Source organism: Geotrypetes seraphini, chromosome 2 (assembly GCF_902459505.1).
Source record: "Geotrypetes seraphini chromosome 2, aGeoSer1.1, whole genome shotgun sequence".
Classification (NCBI taxonomy): domain Eukaryota; kingdom Metazoa; phylum Chordata; class Amphibia; order Gymnophiona; family Dermophiidae; genus Geotrypetes; species Geotrypetes seraphini.
The window spans coordinates 360,147,564-360,173,482 of NC_047085.1; the positions used below are offsets into that span (position 1 = coordinate 360,147,564).

General features: G+C 46.5%; 1 protein-coding gene across 2 annotated transcripts in view; it reads right to left on the minus strand.

The window, feature by feature from the left end:
- Positions 1–25,919, minus strand: part of ZPBP (zona pellucida binding protein) — a 263,439-nt gene that overhangs the window by 89,955 nt on the left and 147,565 nt on the right. The window lies entirely within an intron of this gene.

Here is a 25,919-nt window from a genome sequence, read left to right on the forward strand (position 1 = left end):
ACATGTGGGTGATGTCATCAACAGAGCCCTAGTACAGATAGTGGTAAAGTATACTGTCACTTTAAGCTTTTAGCAAAACTTTGAGACTGCCCGCACCGTGCGTGTGTGAGTTACTTCCCACCCGATGCCAGCTCGCAAGGTCATCAGTTCTAAGCCCAAGTGAAGAAGCCAAAAGGTGGGCGGGTTTTGAGAATATTTGCCTGCTGTCTCTGGATAACACCTGTTATGGTAAATAACTGTGCTTTATCCTTAGACCAGCAGGCAGCATATTTTCACATGTGGGACTCCCTAGCTTTATAAAGCAAAGGGGATGGAGGGAGAGTTGGCCTCTAAAAAATATAAACGCTTGTTGCCTCACAAGAAAATCAGATATGCCATCTGGGACAAGTAAGCGAAGGCAAGGAAAGGAAATAAATACAGACTATGCAGAAGAACCCTATCCTCAAGAAGAGGATAAAGGGAAGAACCCAGGGAATACTATAGTAATGGAGGTTGTAAATAATAGACACCCTCATAGCAACAGGGGAATCCCTGCATAGGTGAGGAAGCCTCCAGAAAGAATCTTAAAGAAAAGAATAAATGGGTACTGACCAATGTACATATATTGACGACCTGACCAAAAAGAGAAGGTATACCCAGGTGTGGCTCAGGAGACACAGATGGGAGTGAAAGGGAATTTTTGTCAAGCAAAATGAATGTATAGTTCCCATTGGTTAGAACAGTTTCAAGGAAACTAGTAAAAAACACAGCAGGAAGGAGAGAAATATGTTACTGTGGACCATAGAAAGAAATAGTGGTGGACTGGGAGCAAAGTCACATGTTAAAAATGCTCCCCTTGAGGGCTGTAAGAGAGCTCTGGTATATCTTGAAAATAACTAGAGCCAGTGCAAAGATGGCAAGAAGAAGTAGCACTTCTGAAGAAAAAAATGCTGTAAAAAGGGAAACCATCAAAGAAGTGTAGGAAAGCCATGGTGAACGGTAAATGGAAATGTGGGATATTCCCATATGGGAGGAAAATCAAAGAAAAGGATATGCAAAGTTATTGTAGAAACTCGTCTCATCTTCTATTGAAAGAGGGGAGTAATGAGTTTAGAAATGTGAGAATCAAGTAAGAGATATATAACCTTGTCTACATGAAAGGAAGGAATAGGGAAAAAAAGAACTACCATCTGGCTGCTAATAGTGGAGAAGTACCGTAAGAAAAAATGTTTACTAATGAGAGGAAACTGTAGAATGATCAAAGGACAATTCTATTCTGTTCCCAATATTGTTAAGGTGGGGTTTTTTTTGAAATGGGAATAGAAAAACAAACTAGACAATCTGAAATAATAAAACGCTAGCCACGCATGCGCACTCAACTGCGTGATTCCGTTTTCCCTGATCCGAGATGTATGTCCGTGGCCTTGCAGGTAGGAGTGCGCATGCGCGAGCGCTGGGCAGGTCACCTCCACAAGCCGGGACCGCAGCCAGCCACCACGACACGGTGGAAGAACAGCAGCAGCCCCCGAGCTCCTCACCAGCCTGTCCCACCCCCTCGACAAGGGCTGAAAAGCTGGCCTCGCGCGCTCTGCAGCCAACTGCCACTTGCTTCAGCGTGCCAGGGTGATACGCAGGTGCGGGGGCTCCCGCAGTGTCCGGAAGCGGTGATGGCGGCGCTGCTGCTGGTGGCGCTGCTCCCGCTGCTGTGCATGAGCGACACGCCGGAGCAGGACCCCGCCTGTCGGCAGCATGCGCTTCGCTCGGCCGCTCCGTCTCCAAAACACCGGTCCGCTATTTCCAGCCCGCTGTCGGCGCCTGCAGGCCGCGGTGTTGGTTTCAGGCCCGCGGTGCCGAGCGGCGGCTGACAGGAGGAGACGGTTTCGCCGCGCACACCGGTGCGGAGCAGTGGCTGCCAGGAGGAGGCCTTCACAGAGCAGGGACAGGGGGAGTTGTTCCTGCTCCCCCTGTCCAGCAGTAGACCTTCCTTCAAGGCAGCACAGCTAAAGCACTCAGGTAGTTCATAGGACAGGGGGGGGAAAAAAGGAAGGGAGGCCTACTACTGGACAGGGGGAGCAGGAACAGGTGCTGATGGACAGGGGGCAAAAAAGGAAGGGAGGCCTACTGCTGGACAGGGGGAGCAGGAACAGGTGCTGATGGACAGGGGGGGAAAGGAAGGGAGGCCTACTGTTGGACAGGGGGAGCAGGAACAGGTGCTGATGGACAGGGGGGGAAAAAGGAAGGGAGGCCTACTGCTGGACAGGGGGAGCAGGAACAGGTGCTGATGGACAGGGGGCGAAAAAGGAAGGGAGGCCTACTGCTGGACAGGGGGAGCAGGAACAGGTGCTGATGGACAGGGGGGGAAAGGAAGGGAGGCCTACTGCTGGACAGGGGGAGCAGGAACAGGTGCTGATGGACAGGGGGCAAAAAAGGAAGGGAGGCCTACTGCTGGACAGGGGGAGCAGGAACAGGTGCTGATGGACAGGGGGGGGAAAGGAAGGGAGGCCTACTGCTGGACAGGGGGAGCAGGAACAGATGCTGATGGACAGGGGGGGAAAAAGGAAGGGAGGCCTACTGCTGGACAGGGGGAGCAGGAACAGGTGCTGATGGACAGGGGGCGAAAAAGGAAGGGAGGCCTACTGCTGGACAGGGGGAGCAGGAACAGGTGCTGATGGACAGGGGGGAAAAAGGAAGGGAGGCCTACTGCTGGACAGGGGGAGCAGGAACAGGTGCTGATGGACAGGGGGTGAAAAAGGAAGGGAGGCCTACTGCTGGACAGGGGGAGCAGGAACAGGTGCTGATGGACAGGGGGGGAAAGGAAGGGAGGCCTACTGCTGGACAGGGGGAGCAGGAACAGGTGCTGATGGACAGGGGGCAAAAAAGGAAGGGAGGCCTACTGCTGGACAGGGGGAGCAGGAACAGGTGCTGATGGACAGGGGGGGGAAAGGAAGGGAGGCCTACTGCTGGACAGGGGGAGCAGGAACAGATGCTGATGGACAGGGGGGGAAAAAGGAAGGGAGGCCTACTGCTGGACAGGGGGAGCAGGAACAGGTGCTGATGGACAGGGGGTGAAAAAGGAAGGGAGGCCTACTGCTGGACAGGGGGAGCAGGAACAGGTGCTGATGGACAGGGGGGAAAGGAAGGGAGGCCTACTGCTGGACAGGGGGAGCAGGAACAGGTGCTGATGGACAGGGGGGAAAAAGGAAGGGAGGCCTACTGCTGGACAGGGGGAGCAGGAACAGGTACTGATGGACAGGGGGGGAAAAAGGAAGGGAGGCCTACTGCTGGACACGGGGTGCAGGACCAGGTGCTGATGGACAGGGGGGGAAAAAAGGAAGAAAAGCCTACTGCTGGTTAGGGGGAGCACAGAAAGCGGCTAAGGAGACAGAGAGAGAAAGAAATAAAGACAGACACACACACACACATATTCTAGCACCCGTTAATGTAACGGGCTATAAAAATGCTAGGGGATGAAGAGAAAGGGACAGGGAGATATAGACTGACCAGTGGAGAGAGGGAGGGGTATTTTGAAAGTGGTGAGACATTTGTATGAGGTCAAAAGGGAGATGACAAGATGAATGAGAGTATGGAGAGAAACAGAAAGAAACACAGACATATATTCTACCGCCAGCGGGAGGAAGGGAGACAGAAATAAAAGAAGAAAGACACAGGGACAGCGAGAGACACAGAAAGACAGACAGACAAAGGGGGCCAGGGACAGAGACAGACAGAAAGAAAGACAGCAGGACAGAGAGAGAGAGACACGGAAATAAAGACAGACAGACAGATATATATTCTAGCACCCGTTAATGTAACGGGCTAAAATACTAGTAAATAAATAAAAGAAAGTAGCCAAAATGCAATAGAGAGAAATAGAGTAACCATGCAAGCATAAGAACATAAGAATTGCCTCTGCCGGGGTCCATCAGAAGGAAAGTATTGTTGCACAGATAATATGAGTCAGAGAAACTCTGCAAGAACAAATAGAAGTGCTGGCGGTAGAACAGAAAGTTCAACAGCCCAGCAGAAAAGAATCATAGAGTCAGTATGAGGCATTAAGTTTTTATTATAGCAATATAAGCCAGGAATACCATGAAAGCATGTACTACTGGAAACGTTATTTCCTGGCTGAAACATGTGATAGAACTAAGAGTGGAAGGAACCAGACATATTGACATGGGGAATGAAATTAATAGTACCACCCAAGAAATGCACTGGAACCTTGAAGAGGGAGTGCATAGTAGCTACTGCAGATAGCATGGAGAGCCCAAGTAAAGAAATAAGTGTAATGTAACTTGGAGTGGCTGCAGCAAGCTACAAAACCAACACCAGAGGATGTGAACAGTAGCCTTGACAAAGAACTGAGATAAAATTTGATTGGAAATCCCTTAAAGCTCAGCGTACCATAGTCACCAACAGAGATTTTTTGATTTATGCAGCTGCTGTTAGCTATGAGGGGAGCCCTGTTGGTTCTGAGAGCTATAGAGAAGAATGAAAAGTCAGGAATGAAGGAGACTTGAATAAAGAAAAAATAACACCTCAGCGGGGTAGGACTTAGAACCGGTAATAGAGTGGCAATTGACATTAGGAAAAGGACAGTAGGGTAAGATATGTCAGAAGAATAGTGTGAATATTTCCCGGAAAACCATATTAGCATTAATGGTACAGTGTTATTGTTCTGAATTGAAGAACCTGGTTGATCCTGCTGAGGGAACCAAATCAGTGACCCATCTATAATGTATTCTCCATCTTCAAGCCTCAGCGGAGAATATGGATGAAACATAGTCATGGAAAAGAAGGCAATCCACGTGAGAGGTTGTACTCCAATTGTAGCTCTTTCGGCAGTGGGAAAATGTGGGAAGAGATCCAACTTAACAGGCTCTATACCCTGGTAATGTAAATAGGCAGAGTAGTTGTGATGAATGGTATAAACGATCCATAAGCTGTTCTACCATTTGGATGGAGTGAGAATGATGGAGTAAGAAATAGATGAGTCGTGCTATACTGAATAGGCTCCAAAGCAAGGAGAAAAAAATGTATCCTGATTATTTCATGGTCATAGTGTACAAAAAAAAAAGGAAATACCACCTTACAGGCTCTACACCCATGGTGGATCTCTGCAATAGTATCAATGGTGCTGTGAATGCGAGTATGCACAGCGGAAAATCATGAGTCAAAGTTCCAGTTTCAAAGTGGAGATCATGGAGTAATGATGATCCAACTCAGGATGATCAGTATGTTACTGCTGAAAATCAGGAAACTTTAAATTACTACTATTATTTATTTCTATAGTGCTACCAGACATATACAGCAATGTACAGAGACACAGAGTAAGAAAACAGTCCCTGCTCGAAAAAGTTTACAATCTAAACAGGCAAGACAGACAAACAGGATGTTATGGATACAGTTAAGGGGAACAGTTAATCAGCTGGCAGAGGTGTAGGATTAAGCATTGAAAGCTATATCAAAAAGGTGGATTTCAGTCTGCTTTTAAACAAGGGAAGGGGCTTGACAGAAAAACTCAGGTAATTTATTCCAGGCATAGGGGGCAGGCATTTATTCAGGTAATTTATTCCAGGCATTGAGAGTTGAGGACAGTCAAATATGCTGGGAGCAACAGTAAGAAAAAGAGGAGTCTCCCAGTTCTTAAACAGTGCATCCTAAAGGAGAGTACAGATAGAACTGAAGAAGTTCATCACAATCGAAGGGATCAAGGATCCATGTTCTGGGCACAGTATCTGTCCAATATAGCATATTCCTGAGGCACCTGATATACTGAAGGAAAAAGGGAAGAGGAAATGGATACAATGGGATGTCATAGGATCCTGGAGCAGAAAATGTAGACTCACAGTGTTTTCAGTAATATGCTTGAAGACAGGTCAGAAGCCACAGGTAGAATCTCAGATGTTTTGGGTTTGAAAGTGTCGAGAAGTATATTTGAAGGTTTCAATGGGGAGCGGCAATGTCTACTGGAACAGCACCGATAGAAAGCAGAGCAGCGTGTTGGTATAGACCTGGAATCAGTACAATGCAGCCTTGAAGTGGTATGCTTAGACTGGGCTGGTACTGAGGGAGTCGATGTAAGCACTGGTATAGAGTGCAACTTGTGTCATCAAGCTTCCTTCAGAAAAACTCATCGAGTTGTTCCTTGAAGACTTGCACCGGTACCCTTTGATCAATAGCCAGTACCATTGGTGCGGCAGCTGCAGCACTGGATAGATGATGTCAAGGTGAATGAGAATTATAATGTGATGATGTTCCCCTGAGATCTCAATGTTCATCAATGCTGTAATGAAAAAACTTGAGATGGTACCCATGGCCTGTATATGCTTTGTTCAGCATGGGCACCTACCAAGGGATTGATGTTAGCAACGGTGTCGCATGCAAGCTATATTCGTCTGGAAAAGCTCCTTCAGTTGATCCCGGAAAGAGTACACCAGTACCGTTGGTTCATCCATTGGTACTGGTGATGCTGTCAAAGCGACCTGAATGCAGCTCCTTCAATGCTGAAAAAAAATGACTACATTCACCGGTATCATATGTCTCGAAGTATGAAGAGGAGGCACTGGTATCATATGCTGGCAGCTGGTACAGAAGGTGCAGAATGTGTTGAAGCGTGGTTGCCTCAATAGGCAATGTGCTTCAGAAATGAAAATCTGCATTGAAGATCAATGGCGTCAATGAGATACATGCATCAAATATTCTTGATGCTAGATATAACAGTGACGCTATCCGAAGTCAATGTTGATTTCCATTGCAATGGTGTTGATGAAAGGCATGCATTAAATAGACTTGATGCTTGATATGCCACTGATGCTGCTCAATGTCGATTAGAGAATGCACAGGGACAAATTTTCCCCATCCCTGTGGGAACTCATTTTCCCATCCCATCCTTGTGAGTTCTTTCCCTGCCCCTGACCCATTCCTGCAAGCTCCATCCTTATCTGCACAAGTCTCCAAAACTTTAAAATCATAAATGTTCGAGGCTTGTGCGGTTAAGGCAGAGCTTACGGGAATAGGGCAGGGGCAGGAGCAGGGACAGCGACAAAATTCACGGGGACAGGACAGGGAAATTGAGTTCCTGCGGGAATGGGGAGAAATTTTCCCCCATGTCATTCTCTAATGTTGATGTCCACTAGTACTGACAGAGATCGGCACTACAGAAAAGTCCAAAATAATGGAAATCTGACTCCAGGCCTAATATTTCTAAATGAGAGGAAGAAAACATTCTGGTAGTTTGTTGTTATTTTTTTCCCCTTCTTTTTCTCTATTTTCTATTTGTGTATATAGCCCCGGAGTCAGGGCCAACCGGAAAGGACGAGACCGTGGAGTACAAAGAAGGCTGAAAAACCATCAACACTGATGGCAGGTTTTAAAGTTGTCTGAAGGCCCATTGACCCTGAAACTTATTATTATTATCCTTTAAATAAGGTAGAGAATAATAAACAATGAACAAGTATGTAAATAATTGAAAAAAGGCAACTCAAGGGAACAAAGTTTAGATGCGTCTTCTTCACTTCATGGAAAATGAAAAACTGATGACCTCGCGAGTTGGCGTTGGGCAAGGTGCGGGCAGTCTTGAAGCTTTGCTAAAAGCTTAAAGTGACAGTACACTTTCCGTACCAGAGTTCCGTGGATGATGTCACCTGCATGTGAGAATATGCTGCCTGCTTGTCTAAGGATAAAATTCCTATGAGCATCGAAGCAGCAGCCAGTGATAAAAAAAACCTAATATGGCTTGATAAAAGGAGGCCTATGTTAATACAGTCATGTGAAAAAATTAAGACACCCCATGAAATATCCAGTTCTTTCTTAAGAAATGTTCACATATCGATGCCAAATCTTTTTTTATCTATCTCTGGAAAAGAAAGTGATGAAATTGCAAGTAAACAACAAAAATTTTCCTTCCTCAGTTAGAATTCACATTTTTGTGGATATCTTTTGTTTCATGAGTAAATCAAGGAAAATTTTTGTTGCTTATCTGTAATTACATCACTTTCTTTTTTGGAGATAAATAACTTAAAAAGATTTGACATCGATATGTGAACATTTTTTAAGAAAGAACTGAATATTTCATGGGATGTCATAATTTTTTCACATGACTTTATATTGGCTTTTAAATTCAGTGGTATTCTATCAACAACTAATAAGTTATTTATTTTATTTCCAGAAAATTTTAAATTAGAAACAAAACATAATATAGAGAAGACCAGAAAGCACAGTTACTTACCATAACAGTTGTTATCCAGGGACAGCAGGCAGCTATTCTCACAAATGGGTGACGTCATTCGACGGAGCCTCGATGCGGACGCCTCACAAGCAGACTTGCTTGAAGAAACTTGAAGTTTCGAGTCGCCCACACCGCGCATGCGCGAGTGCCTTCCCACCCAGCGCAGGGTGCGTCTCCTCAGTTCAGATAGCCAGCAGAGAAGCCAACCCGGGGATGTGAGTGGGATGTGAGAATAGCTACCTGCTGTCCCTGGATAACAACTGTTACGGTAAGTAACTGTGCTTTATCCCAGGACAAGCAGGCAGGTATTCTCACAAGTGGGTGACCTCCAAGCTAACCAAAGTGGGATGGTGGGAGAGTTGGCAACCTAGGAGAATAAATTCTGCAATACTGTTTGGCCAAACTGTCCATCCCGTCTGGAGAAAGTATCCAGACAATAGTGAAAAGTGAAAGTATGAACAGAGGACCAAGTAGCAGCTCTACAAATTTCCTCAATAGGAGTAGATCTGAGGAAAGCTACAGAAGCTGCCATTGCTCTGACCTTATGGGCTGTGACTTTACTGTGAAGGGGTAATCCAGCCTGGGCATAGCAGAAAAAGATACAAGCCGCCATCCAATTGGAGATGGTACGCTAAAAATAGGACGTCCCAACTTGTTCGGATCAAAGGAGACAAAAAGTTGAGGAGCAGTTCTGTGTAGTTTGATGCGTTCCAAATAGAAAGCCAAAGCATGTTTACAGTCCAGAGTATGAAGAGCAACTTCTCCAGGATGAGAATGAGGCTTTGGAAAGAACACTGGAAGAACAATGGATTGGTTGAGATGAAATTCAGAGACCACTTTAGGAAGGAATTTCAGATGAGTGCGAAGAACCACCTTGTCATGATGGAACACTGTAAAAGGTGGATCCGCAACTAACGATTGGAGCTCACTGACTCATTGAGCGGAAGTGAGGCAAATGAGAAATACCACTTTCCAAGTGAGATACTTCAGATGAGCCTTGTCCATTGGTTCAAAGGGAGGCCTCATCAGCTGAGTAAGAACAATATTGAGGCCCCAAACCACAGGAGGCAGTTTGAAAGGAGGTTTGACATTGAAAAGTCCTTTCATGAATCTGGAAACCACAGGATGAGCAGAGAGAGGTTTCCCTTCAATAGACTGATGGAAAGCAGCAATTGCATTAAGATGGACTCGTATTGATGTAGACTTGAGGCCAGAATGAGAAAGGTGCAACAGATAGTCCAAAACTGAAGATAAGCAGGAATGTTGAGGCTGCTTATGATGAAAAAAAAACACCATTTTTGGTGATAGCATTGTCGAGTAGTAGGCTTCCGTGAAGCTTCCAAAACATCCCTCACAGATTGAGAAAACTGGAGAAGAGCTATGTTGAGAGGAACCAAGCTGTCAGGTGTAGAGACTGTAGGTTGGGATGAAGCAGAGATCCCTGATGCTGTGTAAGCAGAGAGGGAAAAACTGGTAGAAGGTATGGCTCCCTGCTGCTGAGTTGAAGTAGAAGGGAGTACCAGGATTGTCTGGGCCACCGAGGAGCAACCAGAATCATGGTTGGTCTTCAGCTTGACCAGCGTCTTTTGAATTAGAGGAAATGGAGGAAACGCATATAGAAAGAGATTTGTCCAGTCCAGAAGAAAAGGATCTGCCTCGAGGCGATGAGGAGTATACATCCTGGAGCAGAACTGAGGCAGTTTGTAGTTGTGGGGGGCTGCAAAGAGGTCTATCTGAGGCGTCCCCCACTGAGAGAAAATGTGATGAAGGGGCGTGGAATGGAGAGTCCATTCGTGGGGCTGCAGAAGACGACTGAAGTTGTCCGCTAAGGCATTGTCCACCCCCTGAATGTAGACAGCTTTGAGGAAGGCGTTGTGGCGAATGGCCCAATCCCAAACTTTCAGAGCTTCTTGACAGAGGGAGGCAGATCCCGTGCTCCCCTGTTTGTTGACATAATACATGGCGACTTGATTGTCCATTCGAATGAGGACTACATGGTCGTGAAGAAGATGCTGAAAAGCATTGAGAGCGTTGAAAATCGCCTTGAGTTCCAGCAGATTGATGTGACACTGACGATCAATAGGGGTCCAATAGCCTTGAGTACGGAGACCATCGAGATGAGCCCCCCAAGCATAAGTTGAAGAACTTTCAGATGAGGGGGGGGTGAAAAAGTAAGCCTCTGGATAGATTGGAAGAGAGCATCCACCAGTGAAGAGACTGTGTCAGAGCAGGAGTGACCTGGATGTGTCGAGTCAGAGGGTTGGAAACCTGCGTCCATTGAGATGCCAGGGTCCACTGAGGTATCCTGAGGTGGTCTGGCTAAAAGAGTCACGTGTACTGTGGAAGCCATGTGACCCAGAAGAACCATCATGTGTCTCGCCGAGATGGAAGGGCGAGAGGACACAGCATAACAAAGATGGAGAAGAGCTTCCAGACATTGTTGAGGAAGGAATGCTCTGAGTTGGACCGAATGGCCCCGATGAATTGAAGGGTCTGAGACGGCTGAAGATGGGATTTGGGAAAGTTGATTTCGAATCCCAGACTTTGCAGGAACCAGATAGTCTGTTGGGTCGCTACGACGACTCCTTGAGACGTGGAATCTTTGATTAGCCAGTCGTCGAGGTATGGAAATACTTGAAGACCATGGTTCCTGAAAGCTGCGGCCACCACAAACAGGCACTTGGTGAATACCCTGGGTGACGAGGCCAGACCAAAAGGAAGTACTCTGTATTGATAATGTAGATTTCCCACCCGAAATCTGAGGTATTGACGGGAGGCCGGATGGATGTGTGTGTAGGCCTCCTTGAGATCCAGAGAGGATAACCAGTCGTTCTGCTCGAGGAGGGGATAAAGAGATGCCATGGTCAACATGCAAAATTTTTCTCTGACTAGGAATTTGTTGAGCACCCTGAGATCCAAAATAGGTCACAGATCGCCCGTCTTCTTCGGAACAAGGAAGAACCGGGAGTAAAAACCCTTGTTCTGCTGAGCCAGAGGAACTGGCTCGATAGCTCGAAGCTGAAGCAGAGCTTGAGCTTCCTGAAGAAGAAGGGCGGTCTGGGAGGGATTGGAAGGATACTCTCTTGGAGGATGTTCCGGAGGAACTTGATGTAATTGAAGAGCATATCCCTCCCTGATGATGGAAAGGACCCAGAGGTTGGTAGTAACCATCGTCCATCGATGGTAAAAATGATGGAGACGACCTCCGATAGGGGAAAAAACGAGAAATGGCAGAACGACTGAGGTTATGCTCCATTCTAGACAGTCAAAAAGGCTGAGAAGCCTTAGGTACAGCAGGTGGCTGAGGCTTTTGCTGCTTCTGGGGATGTTGCCTCTTGACAGGCTGATGAGTAGAAGGAGCCTGCTTTGGAGGAAAATGCCGCTGATAGATTTGAGGAGGGCGTATAGGACGAGGAGGAGCTGGCTTCGGTTTCAGTCTAAGAATGGATGCAAAAGACTTCTCATGGTCTGAGAGTTTCTTGGTGGCTGCCTCTATAGACTCATCAAAGAGGTCATTGCCTGCGCAAGGAACATTAGCCAGCCGGTCCTGCAGGTTAGGATCCATGTCGATAATATGGAGCCAAGCCAGACGTCGCATGGCCACAGAGCAAGCAGTAGCTCAAGCAGAGAGCTCGAAAGCATCATAGGACAACTGAAGAAGTTGCAGCCGGAGTTGTGACAAGGATGCAAGGACTTCTTGGAATTCAAAGTGCATACGAGAATCCAGATAAGGCATGAACTTTGGAAGAATGGAAAGAAAGAACTCAAAATAGGTGATGAAATGAAAATTATAGTTGAGGACTCTGGAGGTCATCTTCGAATTCTGGTAGATGTGACGACCAAATCTGTCCATCGTTTTACCTTCCCTTCCCGGAGGAACAGTGGCATACACCTGAGAAGGGTGAGATCTTTTCAAAGAAGATTCAACCAGAAGGGATTGGTGAGATAATTGAGTATTGTCAAACCCCTTATGATGTACTGTCCTGTATCTAGAGTCCAATTTGCCTGGAACAGCTGGAATGGAATAAGGAGTTTCCAGACAGCGGACAAAGGTTTGATCCAAAAGCTTATGGAAAGGAAGCTTGAGAGACTCAGCCGGAGGGTGAGGGAGATGCATGGTCTCGAGATAGTCCTTGGAGAACTTTGAGCCAGTATCAAGTTGAATATCCAAGTCAACCGCCATCTGACGCAGAAAAGATGAAAAGGACAGCTGATCTGCTAAAGCCTGGCCTCAAGAAGGACTCGAAGACGTCGAGGCAGCTTGGTCCAGCGAAAAAAGGAGACCTGGATGGAGAAAAAGAACCCACCGGGTCCTCGAGGTCCGGAAGCGGAAAGGTCAAAGGAGGCGGTGGAGAAAATTGAAGAAAAGGCTGCTTGCGATGAGTCAAGGCATGCCTGGATGAATGCTTCGAAGAATGCCTCGATTTGTGATGCGAGCTGTGTCTCGAAGCAGGCCTCGATGATCGAGGAGAATGTGCCCCAGTCAAAGCCTCCAGAGAATGGATAGGGCTGGAGATTGTGGAACGAAGCAGTGGAGGCTGAGAGGAGGAACCTCGATGCACTCGCAAAGACTCTGCTCCTTGCTTCGAATGTGAGGGTTCCAACGGAGGCATTGGTAAAGAATCTGCTCCTTGCTGTCCATGCCTAGATGCCAGACCAGATACTCGCAGAGACTCTGCTCCCTGCAAAGAGTGTGCATAAGACTGAGACAGAGGAGACGGCTCGACCTCGCGGGAGACCTCGGTATGCCCAGGCTGGATTTGTGAGAGAAGCTTCGGCCCCATGGTAGTAAAGAGCTGAATGAATTGCTTCTCTAACAAGGTCTGGAATGAAGCCAGCAAGGATGGATCCGCATCTCCAACGGGACCACCTACACGGGCCTCGTGTCCCTCGAGGCAGTGTGAGAGTGCTTGGACTTAGAAGCCTTGGCACTTTAAGCACCACCAGTGGAATGGGCTGCTGCCCTATCTGACCTAAAGAGACAGAGGAAGGCATCGCAGCAGGTGTCGAAGACAGAGCCGGTACAAACGAGGCAGGTTTGATGAGGCTCGGAGTAGAAGCTGTGGAAGCCGGAAGAGGTTCGGATGAGGTAGAGGGCGAACACCCTTCGAGGTCTAAAGCTCCATCGAAGACTCCATGCTGAAGAGCTGCCCCCACAGGATACAATGACGATTGAAAGCACGAGACTTAAGTGTTGAGCAATGCCGGCACGATTTCGGGAGATGTTGAGGCCCAAGACACCGAAGACAGCGTCGATGAGGGTCTGTGAGGGAAATTGCGCGCTGGCATTTGGAACAATTTTTAAAACCGGTTGCAGGCCGGGACATAGGCCGAAAAAGCGCCGCCGCAAGATCGAAGCCGCGGGGCTGCGGCCACGAGGCCTGCCCGGTCGAACGAACGGAAGAAATTTTTTTTTTAGAAAATAACAAAGAAAAAAACAGCGATTCGTGACAAAAAGAACACAAAACCACGGTTGAAGGAAGGCACAAGTGAAAATACTTCACGCAGAGTCAAAGACGGACTTCTCGGCTCCGCGGAAAAGTAAGAACTGAGGAGACACGCCCTGTGATGGGCGGGAAGGCACTCGCGCATGCGTGGGCGACTCGAAACTTCGAGTTTCTTCAAGCAAGTCTGCTTGTGAGGTGTCCGCATCGAGGCTCCGTTGGATGACGTCACCCACTTGTGAGAATACCTGCCTGCTTGTCCTGGGATAATACATTAATCTCAACAAATATAACTGAAAAATAAAATTTCAGACAAGTTTTTTTTATCCATAAGTCACCAGATTAGGAAGCAAAAGGGCAATCCACAAAAAGAAAGAGAATGAGGAATTACAGAAGCTGTTGTTCCTTGACCTTCCTTGATGGTTTAAGAGACAATTTGAGTATTGACACATGCTATTTGGTACTCCTACTTTGTCTTTTTGAACCTAAACAAACAATACATATGCTCCTGTTTTGCATAGTTATTTTTGTAACATATGCTTCTACAACTGAAATCTGAATTTCCTGAGAATACAGAGTAAAACATGGTATTGCATTTTTTTAATATCAGAGTTCTCTCATTTTTCACAGAAAAAAGGCTTTAACTGGGGAATTCTATAAAAGGCTCCATCTGTTTGTTCAAGCCTTCTCTAAGTGAATATAAAACAGCTTTTGAGTTATGTTTTTATTGATAAACGGTGTACTAAATTGAAGAATAGTGTTACGTGATATTTAGTTTTCAAGCAGTCTTGTTGAGGACCCGATGATATAATACTGTGACTTTGTATTTTCTTTCCTCTAACTGACATATGTCTTCTTTTAAAATGTTTATTTTATTATGTATGGAAATTTGTGAGCCACATTGGATAAAGACGGATTAAAAATGTTTTAAATAAATAAATAGTAAACCGGCTTCAATAATGAGATTTAACAAGCTCATAATAGGGAAAATAAATTGAATTGAGAGATAGACACCTATCTTAGATGAAATTCCACAAGTAAGGCATCTAATACCAAAGTAGGCATGTTTAGCGGTGGAGAAAGACTTAGGTACCTTTAGCTGCAATTCTCTAAAGAACATAGGTGCCTATAATGTAGGCTTTTAAAACCCTGGCCTACATTACAGGTGCCTAAGTTTTAAGTTAGGCATGCTTCTGTAATGGGTGCCTAAGTATGACTGACATTTAATAGGCACTTAACTTTAGGCGCCTATCACAGAATGTGGCCCTAAATCTATAACTTCCCATAGAAACAAAATAGGATAAAAGTTTTACTGAGCCAAACCTAAGGTTAGAAGTAAGCAAACTATTACCATGGGCCACGGTTAACCCTTGGGCACAATTCCAGGGCAGGATTAATTCATCAAGGGCCCCTAGGCACACAAGTCCACTGGAACCCCTGCCCCGCCCCATTTATTTACCCTTCTTTTTTACTTCTTTATTTTCTCTTGATTTTTTTTTCTTTTATTTTAAAATTGAAAACAAACAACAAAGATTACCATACCAGTGCCAGTGTAGAGTTTTTCTTCTATGCAACCTCCAAACATCTCTGAACAAATCCCCCCTTCCTTCCTAGAGAAAGAGATCTTCAGCTGGCAGGGCTTTGGGAAGGCCACCAATTTATATGTAGCATTTGGGTGTGAGGAATGGGGCATGGCGGGAAGAAAATTTAGTGCCCACCATTTTATTGGACTAATACATTTCTCAATTAGCTTTTAGAGGTTAAAACCTCTTTCTTCAGGTCAGTATTATACTGCTGTTACAGTATGCATGTCCTGACCTGAGGAAGGGGGTTTTGGTCTCTGAATTAGTAAAAAAAATGTATTAAAATTAGTCCAATAAAAAGGATCACCTTATTTCCATTTTTAATTAATAAACGATTATCAACACAGCTACAATAATACTTTATCCTAAAGCAAAAAATAAATAAAACAAATATAATTTTTTTTTCTACCTTTGTTGTCTGGTTTCTGCTTTCCTCATCTTCTCATCATTCTCTTCCTTCCATCCACTGTCTGCCCTCTCTCTGCCTCTTCCATATGGTATCTGCTCTCTTTCTATGCCACTTCTAGAAACTGTTTGCTTCTCCCTTCCATCTCTCCCTTCCCCATCCATTGGTCTGGCATCCATATACTTCTCTCCGCTTCCCCCATGGTGTGGCATCTATCTTCCCTTCTATCTCTCCCTCCCTCCCAGCAGATTTTAGCATCTCTTTCACTCTCCTCCTTTCCTCTCCTCAGATCTGGTATCTGTCTCCTTCCTCCTCCTAGGTCTGGTATCTGTTTCCTCCCCTTCCCCCCCTGCTCTGGCATCTCTCACTCCTCTCCCTTCCTCCTTTTCTTCCCTGGTCTTCCTTCTCAATTTATTTTCTGCCTCTGTCTAAATTCTTTCTTACTATTCAGTCCTCAATTTCCCTCTTTCATTGTGTCTACCTATAGCTTGCCACCTCTTTCCCTCTCCCCTTCCAGCATCTAATTCTATCCTCTTCCCCAATCCAGCATGTGCCCTTTTTTCTGTCTCCCCCAATTCCTTCTAGTGTCTGCTCCCCTCTCTAACCCTCCCTTCCATTCAACGTCTGTTCCTCCTCTTCCCCACACTTCCATTCAGCGTCTGGTCCCCTCTCACCCCTCCACACTTCCATTCAGCGTCTGGTCCCCTCTCACCCCTCCACACTTCCATTCAGCGTCTGTCCCCCTCTCTTTCACCCCCATACTTCCATTCAGTGTCTATGCATCTCTCTCACCCCCATACTTCCATTCAGCGTTTGTTCCCCTCTCTCACCCCCACACTTCCATTCAACATCTGTCCCCCCCTCTCTCTCCCCACACTTCCATTCACTTTAAAATCTTTTTAAAGTTATTTTCTGGACACGAGCAACTAAAACCAATCTGTCCTGTCAACTGCTAACCACCCAACTCCCACCAACTGCTCTCCAAAGCAGTTTTAGAACTCCCCAGCACTGCTCACTTCCTGGAGAGAGCTGTGCTGTCCAAAATTCTAACAGTGATATATACAGCTCAAAATTCTTAAATCTACAGGAATATATTTTTTTAATTTTATTTATAACCTTGGTTACAATAGCTCTAGCCACTATCAACCCAAAGCCAGGAGAATTCCACTGTGCCAAAATCTGCACCTTCATCTCAGAGTGAATATTAAGTAACTTAGGGGATTAAGTAATGTAGGCTCAGAACTTAGAGGTTGAGGTGAAGAAATGTTCAGCACTTCCAAGGCTTCAGTGATTTCAGCTACGAGTTCTTCCTTATAGAAAAGCCTGGCCACAATGAGGTAAACTCCTGACTCTAGGGGAAGTTTCCTTATTCAAAGAGGTCAGATAGAGAATGACATGAAGCCCCAGAAACAGGCCATTTAGAACCATGCTCTGAGGGCAGGGAGACCTCATAAATGTCTCTCTGCATCCATCCATGGCTTTTTGAATGCAGGTCTGCCAATCCCACTGGAGGCACTGCAGAAGACTGAGGCTGCTTTAACAAAGAGACCTGATGTATTTGTAAAACAAAATGCCAGAGAAAATGAAGTGCTTAAAGACTGGGTCCAAATCACTGCAAGAAGCTCTTCTCAGCCCTTGCAAGCCTGCTGCCAACAGTTCCAGCAATGCGCTCAGATAAAAAGCTCATAAATGTTTCAAGTATGGCTGCTGCAGATGTATACTCTGTGCAAGTCAGTGAAGCCCAACAAAAACTTCTCCAACAATACCTTTGATCATTGCAGCCGAGGGAGAAGCGAAACTAGAGGATGCCCGACTGCAGGCCAAAATCCCTCAAAGCTGTACACCTACCCCTACATTGGAAGCAGTTCTTAACTGTTTCTGCTGGTGCTGCCATGTACAAATGAAAGTGGAGTACTTATGGAACAACACCCCAGAAACTCCTGTCAGCAGGGGCAAATCACCACACATGGCACAAATTTCAGCCCTAATACCTGCTGCTTGTCCCTTAATGTGCCTGCTTGTGCTCTGAATTTCCCCCCTCCCCAATTTTTTTTAAACAGACATAGATCTCCTTGAAATCAGCCAGGCACAGGAAAGCAAAGTCAGTGTGTGAGGGAAGGATCAGGCGCCACCAAGTGTACCCCAAATTAAGAGGCTGACTGCATAAAACACCCTCAGCTTGACTGAAATCCCACCAGATAGGCCAGGAGCAAACACCACTAAAGCGGCAAAGGGTTTGACATCCACTTGCTGAGACAGAGAGAATACTGAAAGGAGACTACTGCACAAGGTTCTTTATAGTAGAGCTGTATCACTATATTCACCTGCTGGTAGATGGGCATAATCTGCAAGTCTCTGGATTCATAGGCAGCGGAATTCTTTTTTTTTTGGGGGGGGCACAAGCTCCGCCCTAGACCACGCCCAAGCTCTGCCACAGACCACACCCCCATAATAGTACTATCGTGTTTCCCTGAAAATAAGACCTACACCGAAAATAAGCCTTAGCATGATTTTCGCCCTACCCCATAAGTAAGCCCTAGTCCTGGGATTCGCCAGCAGCAACTCTTCAACCCGCCCCAACCCCCCAAGGGCCGCTGGTCCCGCCACGCAGCTGAACCCCCGCTGACCCTCCATCCTTCCCTCACATCCGTACCCTGCAAGCAAGCCCTATAAGCAGCGTTGGGCCATCAGCACTCTAAACAGGTTGCTTCGGCCTTCTCTGCTGGGGAATTCACTCTGCTGCATTACTGATAATGTCATCAGTAATGTGGCAGATGGAATTCCTTGGCGGACAAGGCTGAAGCAGCCTGTTTAGAGTGCCGCTGACCCAATGCTGCTTTGGATGAAGGTATGTAGGGCTTGCTCATGGTCGGCAGGGTTCAGATGGGAGGGAAGGATGGAGGGTCAGCAGGGGTTTGGCGGCGGGGGGGGGGGTGCTCAAGGGTTCTGCTGCACAAGGGATGGGAGGGAGGAAAGGATAGAAGCTGGGCAAGGATTTTGCTGCACGAGGGAGGGAAGGAAGGAAGGATAGAAGCTGGGAAAGAGTTCTTCTGCACAGGGAGATGGGAGGGAAGGTTAGAAGCTGGGCAAGGATTCTGCTGCACGAGGGAGGGAGGAAAGGATAGAAGTTGGGCAAGGGTTCTGCTACACAGGGGGATGGGAGGAAGGGGAGGAAAAATTCTGCACATATGTGGGAGAGAAAGGAAAGAGGAAGAATTAGGGTAAAGGAGAGGAAGAGAGAGATGATCATGAACATACTCCAATTAATATAAGACACTGTCTTATTTTCGGGGAAACACAGTAATTGTAATACCATTTTTTTCCATTCATTTTTCATATATACACACATTATAATCTTACTATCAACACATAACCACAAAATTAAACTACACAAAGCACATTGTATGTTTCTCAACATTCATTCCTACCAGAACACCTGGCCTTGGTCACACATTCAGGACACAGATAACCCCTATGCAAATACAGGACCACACACTAAAAGTACTAATATATGCAAACCAAACCCTAAGATTCAAGACTCTGCATGCAATAAAACCCCCAGAGAAATAGAAACAAATGCATTTCTTCCTGAACAGTGTAAAATATAGACAGCAGATTAGAGAATGACACGGGGAAAAAATCTGTCCCCGTCACCGGCCCACCATCCTCTGCACCGCCCCGTCACCGCCGTTCCCTTCACCGCCCCGTCACCGCCATCCCTTTCACCGCCCCGTCACCGCCACTGCCATCCCATTCACCGCCCCGTCACCGTCCCCGCTGCATCCATATAAGCCTTAGTACTGTAATATTTAGCTTATTCCTTTCTTATAAATCAAAGTTCCTGCTGCTGAACTAGAGAAAGAGATGTTCAGCTGGCAGGGCTTTGTTTATAAATTTTTATCAACACAACTAATATACTATTTTATCCTAAAGCAAAAAATAAATAAATAAATATAATTTTTTATTCTACCTTTGTTGTCTGGTTTCTGCTTTCCACATCTTCTCATTGAATTCCTTCCATCCACTGTGTGTCTTCTCTCTGCGTCTTCCATTTGCTGTTACTGTGCCTCTCCCTTAACCCCCCCCCCCCCCAATTGGTCTAGCACCCATCTTCTTCCCTCCGCTCCCGCATAGTCTGGCATCTGTCTTCTTCCCACTCTGTCTTCCACATTTCCCTTGGGGGTCTGTTCCTCTCCACCCTCCTTCAATGTCTGTTCTATTCCTTTCCACCACCACCCTTCCCTCCCTCCTTTACCATCTGTTCCTTTCTACTACCCTTCAGCTCCTCTCGCGTGGCCTATCTACCTTCCTTCCTCTTATTTTCATGGCACGTTACAATGTAATTTGTGCAAGCCACTGGAGCCTGCAAGCTCGGTCCCTGTCCCATCCCCACAAACCATCTCGCTTCTGTGCTCCTATTTTCTCCATTTCTAATATCTCCCCTATGTATCTGTCATTGCCCCCCCTGTGTCCATATACCATCCCCATGGCATGTCCCCTTTATGTCTCTGTCCCTATGCCCCATGCACATAATTTCCCCTCTTTCTGTTACCTTCCTGTGTCCAGATTTCCCCTATCTTCCTCTTCCATACCAGTGTGTCTCTTCTTTTCAACCCCATCTAGCTTTTTTCCCTCTTTCTTCCCCCCCCCCCCTGCTTCTAGCATCTGGCTCACCTGCCAGTCCTTCCCTTTCTTTCCTGCTGTGGGTTTTTCTTTCCGACTTCATCCCCTTGGCCCAGAATCCTTTTCCCTTTCACTCCCTCCTTCCAATTTGAGCCGGGAACACTAGCGATCGCACGGTCCCCGCAGCCACTACCTGCCTGCCCAATCGATCCTAGTGTTTAGCCAGCTCTCTCCCTTCTCCTCACCTTAGTTTATAGGTTTTCTTTTTCGGCGACCTGCACGCTTTCCCAAAGAGCCGTGCACGCGCGGCTGCTCAGTGTTCAATCTTCTGCTCTGCTGCAACTTCCTGTTTCCAGTTGCGTCATGAATCGTGGCTCGTGGTGGCTAGCGCTGTTTAATGGGACGATATTGAAATGGATGTCAGAAGCATGATAGTGCAGTATTTTTGTAGCGCCAGTTTTTCGTATGATTCTGGGTAATTCTAGTTAGACAAACATCTGTGTTAGTTAAGGACCGCGCCCAAATAGAAGCGTACGGAAAAACAGGTGAATACAACATTTAAATATAATGTAGCTAAGGCCAGAAGAAAAAACACACTAAAGATTAATATAAGGAAAAGAATGGTGTTTTCTTGTGTACTTTGCTGTTGAGCTAAATCATGGTGGAAATCATGATTACATGGAGTCCAGTTTAGGTTCTTTTGTATGTACTATGACTGTCCTGTCTTAGGCCAGCATCTTGTACCAGTGAATAGTTTCTGTTCTTTGTTCAGCTTCCCGCCTTTAGCCTCGTGGTTCTAATTGAAAACAGATGTGCTCAGGCCAGTTAGGAAAAGCATATTAGATTCCATATTCCAAACTGAGATATAAAATGTATGAAGTATGAATGGCCAAGATATGAATGAAATTATGAATGTTTGGGGCCCATGAATGTAATATGTGGTGATATATAAATGGTTTTATAAGCAGAAACACTAAGAAAAAATCTTGAGCATAACATCTGGAAGTAATTAGAGTCAGTCTCAAGAATAGGGAGAAGGGGGGCATTGGAAGCCCACGCTTCAGGAAGAGGAGAGGGGGATTTAACCCCCCCTTTTTCTCCTGAGTAAGATTTCTGTGTAAGGCTGTGCAATTTGAATCTGTCAGCTTAGGAGTTTTTTCCTTTAAGGCTCAGAACTTGTCAGCATGGAAGAACTGAGAATTTACCATGTTAATAATTGTGAATTCTTTTGAATGTTAATGTTAATTCAGAAATCATCTGAAACTTTGACTAACTTTTAAACATGGAGGAATGTTTCTTTGTCTAAACTTTAAGACCACCCAGAGAAATGTTATTGGTCATCAAACTTGATGATGTCACTAAACCAAAAGTTATATAATAGACTGTAATGAGATAGAAAGACGAGACCATTGTGAGAAGGCCAGTCTTTGGCCACGATGATGATCTCCCATGAGCGCAACGTAAGCAATTATGCTGTTCTTTTGATCTAATAATGGGAAAATAGAACCAATAATTCAATAAATCCTGGTTATAATTTTAAAACCTTGCGCTGGTGTCATTTTGCATGTAGAATTATTTTCAAACCTGAAGCTTTCACAAATGGCGTCAATGCCCCATGCTCAGTCAGAGCAGAAGATCGAAACTGAGCAGCAGCGGGTGCGCGGCTCTCTGATAGCGTGCGGGTCGCCGAAAAAGAAAATCTACAAACTAAGGTGAGGAGAAGGGAGAGAGCTGGCTAAACACTAGAATCGATTGGGCAGGCGGGTGTGAGCTGCGGGGACCGCGCGATCCTTCATGCCTCACTGCGGGGACAAGACCATTCACCGCCCCGCGGGCGGTGAATGGCCTTGTCCCCGTCGCCGCAGCGACTGCTAGTTTTCTTCCCCGTTTTCGGCGGGTGACCCGCGGCTAAAATGCGGTGGCCGCGGGTAAACCGCCACCGTGTCATTCTCTACAGCAGATGTCATTTCTCAATCACTAAATTGAAATAACATCATTTCCCATACCTTTGTTGCCTGGTAATTTTGGTTTTCAAACCATCTTTCCCAGTCTCTGGCTGCACTTCTTTCTGTATATCCAGGGCCACCTTACCCATTTGCTGTTTTTCTCTCCTTCACTTTCTGTCATACATCCATCTTTAGCATTAACTTTTAACATTCAACTTTCTTCTCAAAATCTACTTTTCCATGCCTTCCCTTCCCATCTATCCATGTGAACCATCTCCTCCCTCTTTCTTCTCCCCTCCATCCATCTATCCATAAGAAGCATTTCTTCTTATCTCTTCCCTGTCACACTCATTGATGTGCACCATCTCCTCCCTTTGTCTCCCATTCCCCTCCATCCCTATGCACCATCTCAACCTTCTCCCATGGTCAGGAATCTCTTTCCTCTCCCATGGTCTGACATCTCTCTCTCCTTTTCTCCCTCTTTCCAAGGTCTAACATCTCTCTCTTCTCCTTTCTGCGGTCTAGCATCTCTCTCTCCCCTCCTTCCCTTCCATTCTGTGGTCTGGCATCTTTTTCTCTCTCTCCTTCCCATTCCAGTGGTCTGACGTCTCTCCCTTCTTTGGGTCATCTCTCCTCCCTCCCAGTGTAACATTTCTCCCTCCCTCCTTCTACTCCACTACTATCATATCCAACAATTATCTCTCTTTCTTCCTTTCCCCATATACATCATCTCTCTTTCCCTTTCATGCCATACACCTATGTCCAACAATTCTGTTCCTTTTCCCTCCCCTATGGCAGCATTTCTTTCTCTCCCTTCCCACTACTCCACCTTTGCAGCATTCTCTCTTTTCCTCCTTTCCTAACCCCCCTGCATTTGTCCTTCCCAACTCTCTCCCTGTATGTGCAATATCTGTTTTCCCAACCCCCTGAGCATCTGTCCTTCCTGCCTTCCCAACAACCTACCCACTGCACCCAGCCCCCCTTCCCTCCACCCCTGTCAGACTCTGCACCCAGTAACCCCTCCTCCTCCTGCCAGACTCAGCACTTAGCCCCCTTCCCTTGTCATGCACTACACCTAGCCCCCCATCAGACTCTGCACCCAGCCACCCACCCCGTCTGCACCCCTTCCCCTTCTGCCAGATTCTGCACTTAGCCCCCTTCTCCCCCAAGTCATGCACTGCACTTAGCCCCTCCCCCTGTCAGACTCTGCACCCAGCCCCGTTCTACTTTCTCTGGCCTGGTGGTCTAGAGGTACAGTGGGCAGGATTAAGTTTTCCTTATTCCTGCCCCGCTGCTAACCCAGTAGGTCGCGGCTGGTTTCTTCTGCTACTGAGCTGCAATGAGCGGGAGCTAGCTTTCCTCGCTCCTGCTCGGCGCTCAGTGGCTTCTTTGACTGGCTCCTGCAAATTCTTGCGAATCACAAAAATTTGTGGGAGCCAGTCAAAGAAGCCACTGAGCGCTGAGCAGGAGCACCTAAGCAAGCTCCTGCTCATTGCCGCTCAGTGGCAGAAGAAACCCACTGCGACCGATTAGGTTAGCAGTGGGCAGGAGCGTGGAAAGCTTGCTCCTGCCCACTGCACCTCTGGACCATTAGGGATAAAAGTAAGTGGCAATTTTGAGGGAGGCAGGGCCCCCTATGGCCCGTTCCCCGTTCCAGCGCCTAGGTCTGGATTGATCTGTGGGTTGAATTAGAAGCTTATTATAAATGAGTCCAATTGAAACATATGAGAATCAGAATCAAAGCTTGTGCTGATGAACTTCTCAGGTAATAGCCTATAAAGTTCTGGAAGCAGGCTGCCCATTGTCCTGGCTTCTTATCAGAGGGTTTCCAAAGCATCTAGCCTCTGTTGATCTACTACTACTGTTCTCTGTCTATAAAATTAAGTCCTTTCTGAACTGGTCCCTGGCGTTTTCGCTGGTTCAAACTGTCAAGACCTATCTGGGTCAATAGTGTGAATGGCGAGACTACATGCAGGGAAGAGTCAAGCAAGGTGGAAAACAGGCAGGATCATAAACCAGATATGGAATAGAAATTAGCTGTGGAACCAGAAACACAAGAAAAGTGGGAACACCAATTGTGATGCAAGAATAAGATGGGAACCAAGGGTAAAACAGGAATCAAGTGTGAAAAATTTAGGAAAGAATTTGCACTGAAGGGTGCAAGGAGCTCAAATAAGAGTAGATGCATATCAGGTCCAACGAAAACTGTTGAACCAACAAGACTCTGTCTGGCTGGACTTCTTTATATATTGCTATTGGTAAGATACTCCTCTTGCTGGTCTAATAGGTTACTCCACAGGCAGGCTTCTCTTTCTGTCCCTCGTGGTCACATTTCTTAGAGCTCAGTTTATTGCTAAGAAGACACAATAGCTCAGCCACAGGTCTCCAGGGAATTCCCAGAAAAGCAATGTTACTTACCGTAACAGTTGTTATCCAGGGACAGCAGGCAGCTATTCTCACTAGTGGGTGATGTCATCTGACAGAGCCCCGATACGGACATCTTGCAAGCATGTCTTGCTTGAAGAAACTCAGAAGTTTCGAGATGCCCGCACCGCGCATGCGCCAGTGCCTTCCCGCCTGATGCACCGGGCGTGTCTCCTCAGTTCAGGTAGCTAGCAGAGAAGCCAACCCAGGGGAGGTGGGTGGGACGTGAGAATAGCTGCCTGCTGTCCCTGGATAACAACTGTTACGGTAAGTAACATTGCTTTATCCCAGGACAAGCAGGCAGGTATTCTCACTGGTGGGTGACCTCCAAGCTAACCTCAATGGGATGGAGGGAGAGTTGGCAACTTAGGAGAACAAATTTTGTAACACAGTTTGGCCAAACTGCCCATCCCGTCTGGAGAAAGTATCCAGACAATAATGAGAGGTGAACGTATGAACCGAGGACCAAGTGGCAGCCCTACAAATCTCCTCAATCGGTGTCGATCTGAGGAAGGCTACAGAGGCTGCCATTGCTCTGACCCTATGTGCTGTGACCTTACAGGGAAGGGGTAATCCAGCCTGGGCATAGCAGAAAGAGATACAAGCCGCCATCCAGTTGGAGATGGTGCGCTTCGATACAGGTCGTCCCAACTTGTTTGGATCAAAGGAGACGAAAAGTTGAGGAGCAGTTCTGTGTGGTTTGGTGCGATCCAAGTAGAAAGCCAAAGCACGTTTACAGTCCAGAGTGTGAAGAGCTGATTCTCCAGGATGAGAATGAGGCTTTGGAAAGAACACTGGAAGCACAATGGATTGGTTGAGGTGAAATTCAGAGACCACTTTAGGCAGGAATTTCGGGTGAGTGCGGAGGACCACCTTGTCATGATGGAATACTGTGAAAGGTGGGTCCGCCACCAAGGCCTGAAGCTCACTGACCCTGCGAGCAGATGTGAGGGCCACCAGAAAAACCACTTTCCAAGTGAGAAACTTTAGTGGAGCCTTGCTCAGAGGCTCAAAAGGAGGTTTCATAAGCTGAGAAAGGACAATATTTAGATCCCAAACCACTGGAGGCGGTTTGAGAGGAGGATTGACATGAAAAAGTCCTTTCATAAATCTGGAAACCACAGGATGAGAAGAGAGAGGTTTCCCTTGTAGAGGCTGATGGAAAGCCGCAATAGCACTCAGGTGGACTCGTATAGATGTCGACTTGAGACCAGACTGAGACAGATGTAAAAGATAGTCCAAAACAGAGGATAGGGAGGCTCGCTGAGGCTCCTTAGAATTGGAAAT